This window comes from Microcebus murinus, chromosome 15 (assembly GCF_040939455.1).
Source record: "Microcebus murinus isolate Inina chromosome 15, M.murinus_Inina_mat1.0, whole genome shotgun sequence".
NCBI lineage: Eukaryota > Metazoa > Chordata > Mammalia > Primates > Cheirogaleidae > Microcebus > Microcebus murinus.
In genome coordinates, this window is record NC_134118.1 from 11,262,050 (window position 1) to 11,270,453 (window position 8,404).

An 8,404-nucleotide genomic window follows, 5' to 3' on the forward strand; every position below is an offset into this window, starting at 1 on the left:
TCCTACCCTAACTCTTTACTGCATCTTAGACTGATTTGCACTGCATTTTCTTTCTATTGTCATCAAGAATAAAAGTCATTCAATATTAGAACCATATAGCCAAAAATATACTCAAAATTTTGTTGACTCTACCTAAATGAAATTTAAAGGAACATAAAAGTTTGGAAGATATCAGGCTAATAAAAAATAGCTAGAAGATAAAGTCTTACTAAAAAATAACTAGTATATTATTATGTTTGTTCTAATTGGTATTCAATGAGGATACAAAATAAGAAGTCTCCATGTTTAACATTTTATTTTTCTAGGAAATTGGCAAATTAACCTTATAGAGAAAGTAGAGATGAGGAACCTAAATGAAGTTCAAGAGTACAGGTTTCAATCATGTGCATTATGACAACCTAAGCAACTTCTCCAACATCTGGGAAACATAGACTAATGGGATCCTGTAATTAGTCTAGAAGTCACCTCAGGCAGCCTCAGCTTATAACCTCATGGCTCCTTTAGCTCAGATGTGGTATTTACAGGTAACTATTGAGTATCTAATAGAAGCTCAAAGCCATGGTAGGTGACTTACAACAGGAACTCATTTAATCCTCACCATAGCCTGTGACTAGCTCCATTGTACAGATGAGGAACCTGAGGCTCAGAGAGGTTAAGTAATGTACACAGGGTCACATAGTTAGGCAGTTGGAAAGGGGAGCCAGGATTCAATCTGAAGCCTGGTTGGATTCTTTCCACAACACCATGCTGTTTCAAATAATCCCATATTTTAAGAATCCTTATAAACTTGGCAGAGAAACTCACTTTCTGCAGGCCATTTATTCGCTTGAAGGTCAACTGCTTATATGACATGGCTTCACAGTGAGTCCAGGAGAGTGTCACAGCATTGGTAGAAGGGTAGGGTTGAAGCAAAAGGATGGTTCTGTCCAAATGGCTTAAAGAAAACCTTCTAGGATCTGTAGATTAATTTTACAGTTACAGTGAAAGGGGATTCCTCTGCAGTGTCTGCTGAAGGATCCAAAACGTAAGTTCATGTCACTGGTCCTCCTTCAGCTATTAGTAGTAAGTCTAAAAGAGCAGATGAAGAGTGAACCTTCCAGCAATTTTATTTTTTTCTTAATTATGGAAAATTCCAAACATATACAAGAGTAGACAGAATAATAACGAACCCCAACACATCCATCATCCATCTTCAGAATTATCTACTCATGACCAACCTTGTTTTATCTATATGCCTGCATCCTACTTCCCCTCATTCTGGTATTTTGAAGCAAACCCCAGATAATAATAGTTTATCTGTAAATATTTTAGTATATATCTTTAAAAACAAGAATTTTTTAAAAAATCCATAATCACAATACCATTATAATACCTTAAAGATCAACCATAATGAGTATACAACTTTCCAATTATATTTATGTCTCACTTAATCTTGACACCTGTTCATCCATCTCTTTTTGTTTTCTTGCAATTTATTAGTTTGTACTGTAGACTTTTCAATAGTCTAGATTTTCATGATGCACTTGTCAAACTGCATCCTGTAGTGCAGTTTGACAAGTGTTTCTTACCTCTGTAGTTTTGTAAATTGGTAACTATAACTAGTTCTAGACGCTCTATCAGATTCAGGTTAGGATTTTTTTTTCTTTTTTTTCTGTTTAGAGCCCTGGAAACCCTGTGGAGCAGGTTAGGATTTTTTTGACAAGAGTACTTTATAGGTGTGTGGTGTGTTTTCTATCAGGAAGCATCCAATACCTAATGGTCCACTCTTTTTATGATGTTTAAGCAACAGTTGATGCTTAAATATCACTGATTCATTAGGGCCTGAAAAATTATGATAGTCTAGTTCCACATTCCTTTTTCATTTAATAGCTAGAATACTTTAAGGATTCTCCTAATATACTCTTTGGTTACCTAAGGGATACAGTTCATATAGGAAAGATAGGATAAATGCCAGTTGTAAAATGAAGAGCTGGTTCATTAACAATGTAAAAATGTGGAGAGCAAGTTCAAAATTTAGCTATGAGGATAGGTTAGAATAAACAGCATTTGGTGGCTGGGCGCAGTGGCTCATGCCTATAATCCCAGCACTCCGGGAGGCCAAGGCAGGAGGATTGCTTGAGGTCTGGATTCAAGACCAGCCTAAGCAAGAGCGAAAACCCATCTCTCCTAATAGAAAAAATTAGCTGGGCATGTTGGTGTGTGCCTGTAGTCCCAGCTACTCAGGAGGCTGAGGCAGGAGGATCACTTGAGCCTAGAAGTTTGAGGTTGCTCTGAGCTAGGCTGACACCATGGTACTCTAGCCTGGGCAACAGAGCAACTCTGTCTAAAAAAAAGAATAAATAGCATTTGGAAATACCCATGCTAGCTGCCAAGATCAATAATGCCACGTTAACTGTTGTTGCCCAACTTGTTTTTTACATCTTTCATGTTCCATCTGAAAATAGAGTGACTCTTTCAAAGGACAGGGAAAAAAATCAACAGAAAGCTTTAACATGATTGGTCCTTTTCAAGAGGATAGGCCACAGTTCAGGAGAATCAGTCATGAATTTTTTTAGTAAAATCTTATTTGGTGACTTCCTTAAACTAGTTGGTTGGAAAAGTACATATGACAGTAATCTTGGGACAAAATATTGTCTGTCACTAATCTAGAAGTAGCTCTGTCAAAGGTAAATTTACAATTAATTTCATTCTATCACTGCTTCATCTTAGTTCAGTATTTAACTTGAAATGTTAATTCCAAATGGCTTCATATTTCTATTGCATAGTAGACATTTGGTAAATATTTGAGACAGATTGACCCTTTTGTTTTATTTACCCCAGGCCACCTACGGTGTCTGTGACATTGTAAAGAGAATTTCGTTAGATTCAGAGGTCTTTGAAAAGTGTATCATTTTTATTAGTTAGTGGAAATGGAGTTCCTGAATAAATGCTAATTTAATAATCTCATTTATATAAACAATTGTGACAGAAATGTGGTCATTACTCTTTTCAAGCCTGCGCCATGCCAGCACTAAAATGTTTGTAAAAACTCTGGACACACAGTTCCAGCTATCACAGAGATAAGACACATATGCAAAAAACAGTTGAATAGTACAAAAATTAAAATGATGATCACATTTATTAAGTACGATGGCTGCTTTAGAATTTGTGTTTTGTAGGTTCTAGCATTTTCTCCATGTTTCTAACGTGGGTACGGACATGGTACTAGTAGCAGTGAAGAAACTTCCGCCTGACTAGTGCCCATAGGGCCTGTTGAATTCCAATAATAGCTACAATTCAATGAGCTGGGAATTCTCTTCTAGGAAGCTTACATATGTTAGAGCCTGAGAAAAGGTTAGCTAGCAAGTATGGGACTAACTACATTATTTCTTATTACCAATGAAAGCAAGATTTAGCTCATTGGCATTTTTCTCTATTTTTTGTCCTTAAAAGTTATGGTCCCTAACCCCTGGGCCATGGACCAGTAGTGACCTGTTAAGAACTGGACTGCACAGCAGGAGGTGAGAGGCAGGCAAGCCAGCAAAGCTTCAACTGTATTTACAGCTGCTCCCCATCACTCACATCACTGCATAAACTCTGCCTCCTTTCAGATCAATGGAGTGATTGCCATTAGATTCTCATAGGAGCCTGAACCTGCTGTAAACTGCATGGGAGGGATCTAGGTTGTACACTCCTTATGAGACTCTCATGCCTAATGATCTGTGACCTGAGGTGGTGATGCGAGTGCTGGGAACGGCTGCAAACACAGATTACCATTAACAGAGAGGTTTGACTGCATAACAAATGTGATGGGCTTGAATCATCCTGAAACCATCCCCCTCTCACCCAGGTCCATGGAAAAGTTATCTTCCATGAAACTAGTTCCTGGTTTCAAAAAGGTTGGGCACCACTGCTTAAAAGGACACATACTTTGATGCACATGTACCTAATCCTAATCATTCTCCTTATAGTGAAATTGAATGAAGCTTGGTGACACTTCCTGTTGAATTTGTGCCTACCTGCTCTTCACATTAATGTCTGCACCTTTAAAAGGCACTGTACCAACAGCTACAAGTCTTGGGACAGCAATTTAGAGTTCATCATTTCTAGTGAACTGAAGTCACTAAACTCCTAAACTTTGACACATAGAAGTCATTAAGGACCCCACATCTGGAGGATGTGCCTCTTTCACTATGCAACTTTGGATTCACCCTGCTCCCCCAACTCTCATTCCACCTCCAGAGTCTCTAAAAACTGTTGCATAGCTTTTGACCTTGCTAAATGAACTTCTGCTGCTGACTATGTATAATTTTATCATTCAGGCTAAGCTATATTCAGTAACCAGACTATCTTTTGGAACTTTAGCATGCTCTTTTGTAACAGTACTCAGGGCATACTCATAACTGCAGAAGTCTGACTACCTTTTGAATTCCCCCTGACCCATCTTTTCATGAGAATACTTAAGATCCTTATTCTGTGAGAAGATAGGTTACAAAATAAAATTAAAAATATGAAATAATGGAGATCAAGTATATAGTCTCAGAGGCCTCTAAAGGTCATCTGGTAAAATCTTCAAGAAAAAGAAAAGTAATAGCAACTTGTAACACTTAGCTACTTTCTGCAAATGAAGAGAGCCAAGGAAATAAAGTGTTAGCATTGAAACCAAACTCCTTCTATTGCCAAGTTTGGTGAGGTGGTCTTCTAGTCAGACACATGACCTTGTTAGGGTCCTTAGTGGATATCCTCTGCACTCTTGAATATTTTTCTGTTAGTGTTATCTTGAACTCACAGATACTGAATATCTACTGAAAGCCTAATTCAGAAAGGAATTTTTTTATTGGGACTTGTCATTTTTGTAATCGTATCTAAATAGTCTAAATCCATCCTTGCATTAAGCCAGATTTTTAGAAAGCTGAGGTAATGGACCAAATCAAATGGCCCCCACTAAAATGTTTGTCTCAGTTGAATTTTGCATAATACCATAACTTTATACTGATAAAAATCTTATGTATTGCTTTTACATTGATTATATTTATATCATTTTATATTAAGAAATACCATAAGTCCTATGGAATATTTTATTGTGCTTATCTTAAATAACTAACTTTTCTATTATTTGCTTTACAAGAAAGGCCTGAGATAAAAATCCTTACAACTTATTTTTGTCTAACTTTAGTATGTATATTTTTCTAAAATAATTTTTACTCGCTCTAATTGCTAGAATAATCATCAAAAGGAATTCTAAAGAGTTACCAGGATACCTTTAACAATGCCAAAATTCATGCATTCATTCAACAGGTATTTCTGAGCTGTGTTTAATGCATGTATTTGCCACCAGAGTGTCGTCTTGGTAAAGAGTCTGTTCAAATTTTTTACCCATTTCTTATTGGTTTGTTTTCTTATTTTGTTTCTGACCTTTAAGAGTTTTTCATATATTCTGGATACAAGTCCTTTATCAGATATGCATGGTACAAATATTTTCTTCTAGTTTATGGCCTGGTTTTTCTTCTTCTTTCTAACAGTGCCTTTCAAAGAGATGTTCTTAATTTTGATGAAGCCTGGTTATTTTTTTTAATGAATTGTGTGTTTGGTATTGTATATAAAAAGTATTTGCTTCCCAAGGTCACAGAGATTTTCTTTCTTTCTTTCTTTCTTTCTTTCTTTCTTTCTTTCTTTCTTTCTTTCTTTCTTTCTTTCTTTCTCTTTTCTTCTAGAAATTTTGTAGTGTTATGTTTTATGTTTAGGTCTATGTGATTCATTTTCATTTAGTTTTTGTGTATGGTGCAAAGGATGGATCAAAGTTTTTTATTTGTTTTTGTGGTTTTTGTTTTTTGCATATGGGTATTCAGTTGTTCCAGTACCATTTGCTGAAAAGACTGTCATTTTTCTTTTGAATTGCCTTTGTACCTTTGTCAAAAATTAGTTGACCATATATGTATGGGTCTATTTCTGGAATTTTCATTCTGTTCCATTGATCTACGTGCTTACCTTTCCACCAATACCACTGTGATCACCGTTATGGTAACTCTTAAAATCAAGTTTCGTTAAGTTTTCCACTTTCTTTTTCAAAATTGTTTTGGGTATTCCAGGTCCTTTGGTTTTCCATATAAATTTTGGGCTCAGCTTGTCAATGTTTCATAAAAAAAAAATCTTAGAGAAAGTGTGACTGAGATTGTGTTCAATCTGTACATCAATTGGGAAGAATTGACAGCTTAATAATATTGAGTTTTTCAATATACATACTGGTATATCTTTCCATTGGTTTAGATCTTTTACTTTTTTCATCTCTGTTTTATAATTTTAAGCATCTCTTGCATATATTTTGTTATATTTATACCTAAGTATTTAATGGACTTTTGGTGCTATTGTAAGTGGCACTTTTTTATTTCAATTTATGATTGTTTGCTGCTAGTATATAGAATTACAATGAATTTTTGTATGTTGACATTGTGTCTTATTATATTGCTAAACTTATTAGATCTAGAAGCTTTTTGGTAGATACTTTGAGATTTTTCCATATGTACAATCAAATTGCATATGAATAGAGACTATTGTATTTCTTTCCTATTCATAACTTTGATTTACTTTTTTAACTCCTTATACTGATTAGGACCTCCAATATGGTGTGGAATAGGAATAGTGAGAGCAAACAATCAGTGACTGTTCCTTATCTCAGGTGGAAAGATCAGTCTTTCACTATTAAGTGTGATGATGGTTGTAAGATTATAGCTGTTTTCTATTTTGTAGAAGTCCTTTATGAGGAAGGTTTCTTCTTTTTCTAGTTTGCTGAGAAGATTTTTTTAATTGTTAAAATAGTAGCTGAATTTGATCATCTAAGTATGTGATGAATGAAGAAAGAAAAAGAAAACAAAAGATAATAAAGTAAGAGAAAAATTTTAAAAAATAAAAATATAAAAAAAATAGTAGCTGAATTTGATCAAATGCTTTTACTGAATCTATTGAGATGATCATACTGTTTTTCTTCTTTAGTTTGTGGATGTGGTAAATTTCATTGATTAACTTTTGAATGTTGACTTCATCTTTCATTTCCTGGATAAAGCTCACTTGATCAAGATGTGTCATCATTCTCATACATTGCTGGATTTTGTCAACCTAAATGACAGAGAGAGGCTCTCTAAGAGAAAATGATATTTATTCAGGAATGGGCTTTGCAACGGCAATACACTTGCCATAGTAAACTGTGTGCATATTCAAGGAGATGGTTTTTAAACACAATGGTTTTTAAAGGAAAAATGAGGAGGATTACATAATTGTTTTGAGACAACTATCCTTGGCTACAGAGACCAATAACAAGGGTGGTGCCAGTTCAAGGCTGGCAGATAGTAGCTGAGCAGATATGCTTGCAAAAGTTCTTGTTTGTGTGTGTGTGTGTATAAGGTCTCTATCGCCTTTATGCAAGATTGTGGTTTTTGCAGAGTCTCTTCTGGTAGTTCTTATTATTAGGCATTTGTGCATGAGAATCCTCCCTTCACGGCTTTCCCTGGCTCTATGTGTCAGGGTTTTCAAGACAAGTGACTCCATTTAGAGTCTAACAATTTTATCAGTTCCATTTACTGATATTTTTTTTGCATCTGTGTCCTTGAGTTATTGTTCTGTTGTTTTCTGGTAATCTCTTTGTCTGGTTTTGGTATCAGGATATAAAGCTGACCTCAATAAATGAGTTGGCTATTTCTCCCTTCTATTTTCTAAAGGGGTTTGTGTAGAATTGGTATTATTTCTTCTTTAAAATATTTGGCAATACATACATTTGAACTCATACGAACCAGAAGTTTTCTTTCTCAGCAAAATGTAAAATATGAATTAAATTTCTTTAATACACAGAACCTTTGGGCTCATTTATTTCTTCTTGAGTGAGCTTTGGTTAATTTGTGTCTTTCAAATAATTTGTCCATTTTTATCTAAATTGTCAAAGTTAACGGCATACAGTTGTTCATCATATTCCCTATTGCCCTTTAAATATCTGCAGCATCTGCAGTGATATTCTTTCTTTCATTCCTAATATAGGCATACTTCGTTTTATTGCACTTCGCTTTATTGTGCATCCCAGATATTGTGTTATTTACAAATTCAAGATGTGTGGTAACCTTGTGGCAACCAAGTCTATTGGTGCCATTTTTTCTAACAGCATGAGTTCACTTCATGTCTGTGCCACATTTTGCTAATTCTCACAATATTTCAAACTTTTCATCATAATTATATCTGTTATGGTGATCTGTGGTCAATAACCTTTGATGTTGCCATTGGAATTGTTTTGGGGTACCAGGAACTGCAGCCATGTAAGATGGTACATTTAATTGATCAGTGCCAAGTGTGTTCTGATTGCTACACCCAGCAGCTGCTCCCCCATCTCTCTCCCTCTCTTTGGGCCTCCCTCTTTTCTGAGGCACAATAATATTGAAATTAG